Genomic DNA, 10,305 nt, shown 5'->3' on the forward strand with positions numbered 1-10,305 from the left:
AAAAATATTGTTTGTCTTATCAAAATGAAGCTACTCACAAAAAAATAGCTTGATAGTAATAAAAAAAATGTTCTAGGGCTCCCTGACTATATTATTCTTAATTAAAATTTAAAGGCACCAAACTAAAAGCATCTCTTTGTAATTTATACCTAGAGTAGGTAAGGCGTGTTGTCTGGGATTAAGATTAATTGGAACAAAATCCTTCCAAGTTTTATGCTTTATAATATTATTTAATATACCTTCTACCTTAAAACGTGACCACTTTAAACAATCATAGCTAGTAAATACGAGTATGTAGACAGGTACCTTCGTAATATATTGCGCAATATTATAATATGAATTATAGCAGAACATTGTAAATTAGCATATTAATTGGCTTAATTACAACCTCACTTAAGCTTGTTACAAGTAATGATTGATTTGACAATGACGGCATTAGCTCAACCACAATACAACGGTAATAATAGATCACATTTCGGTTGCGGTTGCTCCGAAACCAACCAATCAAAAATACATCAACCGCAAATGTAATAATAATTATCAGACCATTATTGCTCACTAGAGAACTAAAATTATTTTCGTATTTTTTTTATTATGAAAAAAACTAGATATTTCGCGCGGCTTCGCCCGCATAAATTAGGAGTTTTACGGAAACCGTACATTTTCCCGCAAAAAAAAAATTGCTGATGTCCCTTTACGTAGTCTACTCTAAATCTGTGCCAAATAACTTCAAAACCCATTAGGTAGTTCGTGAGACAATAACCTTCAAATAATTTTCCCGGTTTTTTCCACATTTTCTTATGTTTCCTCGCTCCTATTGATCTATCTTTGAGTGATAATATAATATAGCCTATAGCCTTTCTCGATATGTATCCTCGACATAGGCTATCTAACACTAAAAGATTTTTTCAAATCGGACCAGTAGTTCCTGAGATAAGCGCATTCAAACAAACAAACAAACTCTTCAGTTTTATAATGTTTTCTGTGGTATAGATAAAAAACCGGCCAAGTGCGTATAGGGCCACGCGCAATATAAGGTTATGTAATAATTGTAGGTGAATATCAAAACCCGGCAAGTCACACCCATACTCGAAACTGAACTGTGAAAGGCGCTAAATTTGAAATTTAGTTCTCTTTATGTTTTCTTTTTCCAAATCACGATAAGTTCCCGAAAACTGTATAAAAATTTATACGTGGGAGAGCCATGCTTCGGCACGAATGGGCCGGCTCGACCGGAGAAATACCACGTTCTCTCAGAAAACCGGCGTGAAACAGCGCCTGCACTGTGTTTCGCCGAGTGAGTGAGTTTACCGGAGGCCCAATCCCCTTCCCTATCCTCCCCTATTCCCTTCCCTTCCCATCCCTACCCTCCCCTATTACCCTATTCCCTCTTAAAAGGCCAGCAACACACCTGCAGCTCTTCCGATGCTGCGATATTACGATGAAGCAACCCTCAGTACGGGATTGTCAAAATAATATTTATCAAAACTAGGTAAGTCCAGTACCTATTTTTCGAAATCCAGTACCTAAGTCCACAGCGATATTTTTTAAACTCCGATAAACGACAGTATACACCAAACACCGATATGTCCAAACTTTAATATGGTTTTAAAGCGTAATTTCTTATCAAACCTACCTCCTATATAAATCCCCATTTGCTGAAAATTCCAAGAAATACCTTTATCAATAGCCAAAAACATATTTCTCTCATTTGCCAAGTTTCGCTTATGGTGGACATACTGGGATTTGATATTTGCCTACACATTATTTATATGTAGTACCGCTAGTTTTTGATAATTTTTGTATGGTCAATGAATGTACATTTATAAAGTGTTTTACAATACTGACTACATCATCTCGTTCAAAGGAATTTGAACGAAAAGTTGCTTTATACTTCGCCGAATACATTTTTTTAGTTGATCGACTATTACTCAATAACTTATGAAGTCTGATAGTTCTCCTTTTCTTTTAAATTCAGCATATTTCCTACTCTCATGAATTTATTCACATTTCTAGAAGCAACCGTTTAGCTGATAGAAGTGGACTCTAACGATTTTTTCAATTTTATAATTTCACTAGATGTGCCGCGCCGTTTCGACCGCGTAAATTAGGAATTTCACAGAAACCGTACATTTTCGAATAAAAATAGCTATAAATACTCCTTTCACGTGGTCTACTCTATATATGTGCCAAAAAAAAAAAAAAAGCGCCTTAACGCCTCCGTGGTCTAGTGGTTAGAGCGTCGCTCTTGACTCCGGAGGTCGTGGGTTCGAATCCCGCGTTGGAAACATGTTATTTCCAAGTTTGGTTAGGACAATGCATGCTGATCACCTGATTGTCTGACAAGTAAGATGATCCATGCGTCGGATGGGCATGTAAAAAGTCGGTCCTGCGCCTGATCTCTCGCCAGTCGTGTCGGTCTTCCGTCCCACTGGGTTATGAGAGTAAAGGAATAGAGAGTGCTCTTGTGTACTGCGCACACACTTGGGCACTATAAAATTACTCCTGCGTACCTGGTCTGTTTTCAATGAAACCGGCCACCGTCACCGAAACCGGTGTGGGGAGTATTATTATTATTATATGTGCCAAATATTGCTCCAGTAGTTCGTGAGATAAACCCTTTCTAATATTTTCACCGTTTTTACCACATTTTCCTGAGTTTCTTCGGTCGTATTAGTCTTAGCGTGATAATTTAATATAGCCTATAGCCTTACTCGATAAATGAGATATCTAACACTGAAATAAGTTTTTAAATCGGACCTGTAGTTTCTGAGATTAGCGCATTCAAGCAAACTTACTCTTCAGGCTTATAATATTAAGTATAGATTTTTTTAAATTATCGCTTGACAAACTCGAGCCTCGATCTAAAAGACTATGAAAAGGCTCATAATCATGGGACGATGCATGGTATAATATTATGGTAGTGATGATGATGATGATGATGAATGTAATTTGCATAGTAGCATATGCTTTCCGTTCTTAAAACAACGCCGAAACTCCCAAACTTGTATCTATAAAGAATCAGGAGTTCTCTCAGCACCTTCTGAACCACGGTATACCAGGTATACCTCGGTGCAAAATTTTACTTGTTTGTAGCATATGCTTAGAATACTTCTCACGAAACCGAAGTCACCACATGTTTCCCCATAAATTTTGAGGAGTTCCCTCGATTACTTATGGATCCTTCATCAGATCACCACTTTTGTGAATATAGTACCAAATTGGGATGATACCCTACATACCAAAAGAAAAATTTTGAAAATCGGTTAACAAACGGCGAAGTAATCGTTAAACATAAGAAAACGAACATAACACCTCCCCCATTTTGAAAGTCGGTTAAAATTGTAGCCTATGTGTTATTCTGATGTATAAGCTATATTATTGTAAAGTTTCATTAAAATGCGTTCAGTAGTTTTTGCGTGAAAGAGTAACAAACATCCATACATCCACACATCCACACATCCATACATCTATACATCCATACATCCAAACAAACTTTCGCCTTTATAATATTAGTAGGATTGCTCACAAATAAAATGGATCCTTAAATCAGAAAATGATCTGTGAAAACTTGTAATATAATATTATATTTAAAAAATCGGCAAAGTGCGAGTTGGACTCGGGCACGAAGGGTTCCGTACCATTTTAAAGCAAAAAAAAAACTTGAGAGGTGTCATTAAGGGACGTGACACCCGAATGGAATGAAGTTATTTGTTAAAAAAACCTGTTACATACAAATAAACTCAAAATTAAAAAAAAAACATCTATTGACTCCCCGGAATACTAACAACGCGTCGCTGTATTTTATTCTCAAAAAACGCCATTTAGTTGACGCACAGGAACACTATGACGCCCTCTGGTACCATGGTAGCAATAATAAAAAGTGTCGAGGTCAAAGAACGTTCTGTCTAGCCCCCTTTACGAACGCGCGATAAGGAACTTCGTTTCAATAGGTAAAAATGTGTTTTTTGTATGGGAGCTCCCCTCAATCATTTATTTTGTTTAAATTTTATTCTTAATTATTACAGACATTTTATTCTTCTCGTGACAGACAGACGGACAGAAGACATCGAAGTCTTAGTAATAGGGTCCCGTTTTTACCCTTTGGGTATGGAACCCTAAAAACCTATCGAACGACACCACACACGGTGGGGTGGACGCGAAAAATAAATAATTCCCGCTTGATGTGTAAAGGAGATACTATAAAAATAAATATTTTGTTAAGATTTTATATGTAACCATTTTGTCGACATCGTTAATATCTGCATTCATGCCGAGTTACAGCTTTGTAGGTCCTATAGTATCTGAGCGAAACCGCGGACAGACGGACGGACAGGCGGACAGACCGACCGACCAGAAACTATATGGGTTCCTTGTTGACTACGGAACCTTAAAAAGGTATTCTGTTCAAGGCGACAACGAGTATGTCACCTAACTAGTCGCTTTTCATGATAATTATGTACTAGCCTGAACTAGTCACTTCATAAAGATTTAAATCCCAGAAAAATCCGTTGTAAATCTGACACGGTGTGTAAATGAACGACAATAATGCAGCTAAGAAGGCAACGAGGTGTTTAAGTTGGACAAACACAGCTCGGTTTTGCGGAGTTTGTGATGCAAATTTCTCCCGGGTACGTACCTACCACGACCGACACTTGCCAAGGAATCGAGATTTATACCGACTGTCATGAGGTTCTACATTCTGTTATAACTACATATTTTTAGCATTTTTTTCATAATTTAATTTATATATTGTGAGCCAAAAACCTTTGAGTGTGCTTTAACCATTTTGCGATCGGAGGTGTATAAAATGTGGCATATTTAAAGTTATGAATAGACAAAATTTACATTATTTTTATTAAATACTAGATGACGCCCGTAACTCCGTTTCACAAAATTTCGCTTATCGCGGGAAACGTACATTTTTACCGGAATAAAGAATATTAATTTATGTCCTTTCCCGAGACTCAAAGTATTTCCTCCGTACCAATTGTACCAATTTCAGCAAAATCATTTTAGCGGTTTTGGCGTAAATGGCGTCAGACACACCTTCGCATTTTTTAATATTAGTATGGATTTACTTTTCAGACCACGTGGGCTTATTTTAAACACAGAGAGACAGGGCTCTAGAATATTTTTCAAAAAACAGCAACGACCGACGCAAGCAAGATAATGTGATAAAATTATCTAAACTAAAAGTTACCGTATCATAAATAATTAATTAAGTAATAGCTTAAAGAACTAGAAGACACGCTTTTAGCACGTAGTGGCTTAGCCAATCCGCCATCTTGGATGTCCGCCATGTTGGATTTAAGTCACGTGACAATTTTTTTTCGTATTCCTGAGAGCAAACCCTTTCATTTGATCCAATATAATGAGGATACATTTCAAATAGCCTGTCCGCCATCTTGGGGAGGTCCCTATATTGGATTTGTAGTGACGTTTCTTAGCTAGTAAGTAGTCATGTATTGTCATCAGAACTCAGAGCGTGTGCAAAATTTCATCCTAATCGAAGACCGGGAAGTGGGTCAAAATATTATTATTCCAAGATTTTCCTACATAGTTACAAGTGAAGCTAATATTATAAGCTTGTTAAAAAGAAATGTTTCCATTTCTTTATCACACGGTAAATGACCTTTAAGCATATTAATATTATCATTTAGTTTTTAGGGTTCCGTAATCAACAAGAAACCCTTATAGTTTCGGTCTGTCCGTCTGTCTGTCCGCGGTTTTACCCAGAGACTATAGGGCCTACGAAGCTGTAATTTGGCATGAATACATATTAAAAATGCCACAAAATAATAACAAAATGGTATATAAAATCCTTAAAAAATTTTTTTATGGTACCTCCCCTACACATCAAGCGAGGATGAATATTGTTTTCTCGCCCACCCCACTGGCTGTCGTTGGATAGGTTTTTAAATTATTTTATGAGAATTTATAGATTGTTTTCCGATTTAGGGTTGCATTTGTGAAATATGAAGTTTTAAAGTGGAAAAATAGTTATAGTCAATGATGAAAAACTCAAAGCAGATATTATGTTACTACCGCGCGCGTTGTGAAGATTCAAATACGGCCTAATTGGGCCGTCTGTTGTTTAGTCTGCATCGAGCGCAGTCACGAACGTGCCGCGTCTTGTCTTACCTAAATAAATTGAAAATGACGTCGTGCGTGTTTCGAAAATGTACCAATTATGACTCGAAAGTAAACAAAACACATGGAATCTCTTACCACATGTCTTGATTGCAATAAATACCTCGATTATTAACATTTTCAATTATTTTTTCGAACAATCTGGAAAAAATCGAATTTTCGTCATTGCTCAGGCGAAGAAAGAGACAGTGATACGATTCGACGTTTAAAAATAGAACTATCTCTTTTATGTAAATGGTTTTTCGTATCTTTTGTTTCACTTATCTGTCAAATTTGTAAATGTTTGCAATTTTGAATTTGAAAATTGTTCGGAAGAGATTTAAGCCGGAAAATAGTATGGACGTAACATATCTGTATAAGTAGAATATATGGGTTATAGTCCAATGTCCACCTTCTACCAGCTAAACGGTTGCTTATGAAAATTATGTGAAAAAATTCACGGGAGTAGGAAATATGCTGAATTTAAAAGAAAAGCTATCACGGCTAAGAATACTTCATAAGTTATTGAGTAATAGTCGATCAACTTAAAAAAAAATGTATTCGTCGAAGTATAAAGGAACTTTTCGTTTAAATTCCTTGATCCGTGATGATACTGTTAATCGTGTAAAACATGTTATAATTAATGTACTTTCCAATGAAAGTACATTAATTATAACATGTTTTATTTTGATGATAGATCTACGCGAGAAAAAATGTTTGTCATGCTAGGGTCAATAGAGATGAAGAGACAAACCATCAAACATCGAGAAAACATGTAGAGTGAGATATCTCGTGGCGTATCATGCTAGGTAGGCAGAAGGACTTGTGTTACGGGTACCATATTGATATGTGATAGTATTGACTATAATATAAAAAATATCAGAAACTAGCGGCACCACGGAACCCTATAATATTGCTTGGCCCGACACGCACTTGGCCGGTTTTTAAAGTTTCCCTAATATTATCTTCTCAATTTAATTTAATTGTACTAACATAAATTTAAGATTAATTTTATTATAATTTTAAAATTATAATAAAAATCTTCAATATACTCGTATGTATAATAATATGAAAGTATTAAATATATTTCCGTTGTCTGGTACCCGTAACACAAGTCCTTCTACCTACCTAGCATGATACGCCACGAGATATCTCACTCTACATGTTTTCTCGATGTTTGATGGTTTGTCTCTTCATCTCTATTGACCCTAGCATGACAAACATTTTTTCTCGCGTAGATCTATCATCGAAATAACACATTTTTATAGAGTTTAGTCGAGATCATGTCGAGATTTTGAGATTACGAGACGAGTAGTTTTTAATCTCGAGAGTGAGATATCTCGTTGGCGTATGCTAGGCAGGCAGGTACTTGGCACGGGCTGGCCCCTGACATGGTGTGAAGCGTCCATAGATATTATTATTATTTAATCAAAATCAATTCCCATATTATTGTGGAATTACCCTAAATTATAGCAAAACTAAAATATTACAATAACCAAACTTTCCTTAACCTAGATTATGATGCGTTTTGAGTAATGGGATTTCCGAATTATTATGCACTTGACCCCTTCGTTTGATTCCTACGCAAAATATGTCCTTTCATTAAGTAAATAATATTTAGGTTTGTTAAATGGGATTCCCTTATTATTTAATGTGGCCTGTGCAATGAACTGTCAATTAACCTACTGACCTAAAAATTAAAATGTATAATATCTAAGTGTCATATCTGGCACGTATGACGTATGACGTACACAGAATGTGTGTACATGTGTGACGTGTCTATGTGCTATCATTTCTAAACAAAAACGCACACAATCTTCTCTACATGGGCTTACGATGGACTGATACAAAATATATAATCATGATCAACGCAGACTAGCTAGCAGACGCAGGCTCACACACAATGTCAAAAATTGATCATGGCACATATTGTTGGTGTCATTTGTCAATCTAAAACAGTTATTCCTGAATTAAAACCAAACCTGCAGGACTCCAGTTTACCTATTTTGGCGTTATTAGCGTATGAGAAATCTGATTAGTAGGTAGGTATTATATACGTTTTCGACTTTGACACTGATGGCAAAGTTTAATCACCTCTGCTATTATCATGCACCAGCACTATTATCATTCTAATATCTATATTATTATATTGTACTCGGGCCCATTTCCACAGATCTGGGTTAAACCTTGCTTTAATATAACATTCTCTTTCGTTCTTCATATTATAATGATAGAGGTAACATATTTATTTTAATCCATGCGCGACGAATGGGATCGGAATGACAGTTTTATTGACGCGCGCTGACATGTTTTTGGCCAGCCTTAGGGTCGACAAACATGAAACAAAATGACGTTTTTGTTCGCGGACATTTATTTCAAGTTTTGTTTTAATCTTTTTGTGATAGTACTTGATTAAAAAAAAGTAACTGAATGAGTTGCAGCTGCCACAGGGTTGACCAAAAACACAGTAATATATTTAATGTACACAGTCGGCCGATTACGTATTTTAATATTATTATATACTAGCTGTTGCCCGCGACTTCGTCCGCGCGTGGACTTCAGTTTATAGCGCGCGATGTCAACAAAATTGGTGTCAAAAGCTTTTATAAAAAACCCTGGTACCCCTTAAATTAAAACTGTGCAGTGTTTCATTTTTTAAAATTAAACTTTATATTTTATGCCAAATTTCAAAGCTTATTTAGCCCCCCAATTACACAACTTTACCCATAAACTATTTATCATTGAAAGGTTTAAGGTTACGTCACTGCATTGATAAAGTACTGAGTTATTTAATAACGTAGAATAGAAATAACAATCGAAAAAAATCGAAACTTAAGTGTAAGATGATACCACCTCTTATAGAAAGACTTTTGAGCAAGCGTCAGCGCGATGTAAGAGACGCACGGCGCGATCTATTATGAATTTTTGGAACTAACTTAATTTGAACAAATTTACGCATTTTCACCCCCTTACAACCCTTTTTTCCAGTAAAAAAGTAGCCTATGTCCTTTCTCAGGCTTTAGATTATCTGTAAAATTAATGATAAAATTGTTTTTGGCTTTAAGTTGACAATATTGGTAATAATTGTATTAATGTACTTTCTTATTAGTAATTTAGTGTGACATAACTGATAACCACATGACAATATTTGTACCAATTTCTTGGAAATAAATAAATTGAATTGAATTGTATACACAATTTCATTACAATCGGTTCGTTAGTTTTGGCGTGAAAGCGAGACTGACAGACAGACAGACAGACAGACAGACAGACAGACAGACAGACAGACAGAGATACTTTCGAATTAATAATATTAGTATAGATTTAATCCTATAAATTAGTGTTCAGAAAAATTTTGCTAACGCTACTTCATTTACACACGCATTAGCAAACAAAACTGTCACTCTGATCCCTTTCTAATCGCGCGCGGTTTATATTTACAATATTTTAACAGGGTTAATTTAAACCCAGGTTTGTGCTAGTGAGCCTTACAATAAGGCACGCAAGCTAGCTCCTTTACCACAGTCTAGACAGCACTTGTCTATTGATACCTAAAGATGTTAATAGCAATGTCATGTCAATAACTGAGTGTACAATTATACATACGCATTTAAAAGTAAGTAATATCAGATAATACGAGTAGTGTGTCTATTTGCTGAGAGAATTACGAAGCATCTAAAAATGCATGGCAGCTTACATCAGTTTTTCTTATTCTCTCTTATTAACCCCCGACAAGAGGGGTGTTCTAAGTTTGACGTGACCGTCTGTCTGTTTGTCTGTCTGTCTGTCTGTGTGTCTGTCCGTGGCATCATAGCATCCAAACGGGCGGACCAATTTTGATCTAGTTTTTTTTTTGTTCGAAAGCTGACTTGATCGATAGTGTTCTTAGCTATAGTAATTATGAACCCAAGGTGGAGGTTTCGTGTTTGGGCTCATATTAACGGCCTCATCGAAAAGGACATTTATATGTATAATGTGGTAATTAGATGATAAGAGTTATTCTGCACATTAATCTACACAAGTTTTAAAAGGCATGAAATAAAATTAAATTAAGAATAATAATTAAATTTAAAAAAAACCCCGCCAAACAGCTTTAAAAAGTAATGAAATAATAATATTTATACTGACTTTAAATATATAATTCGTAAGTTACACTTACGATTTTTTTTATGA

The sequence above is a fragment of the Aricia agestis genome, chromosome 2 (assembly GCF_905147365.1).
Source record: "Aricia agestis chromosome 2, ilAriAges1.1, whole genome shotgun sequence".
NCBI lineage: Eukaryota > Metazoa > Arthropoda > Insecta > Lepidoptera > Lycaenidae > Aricia > Aricia agestis.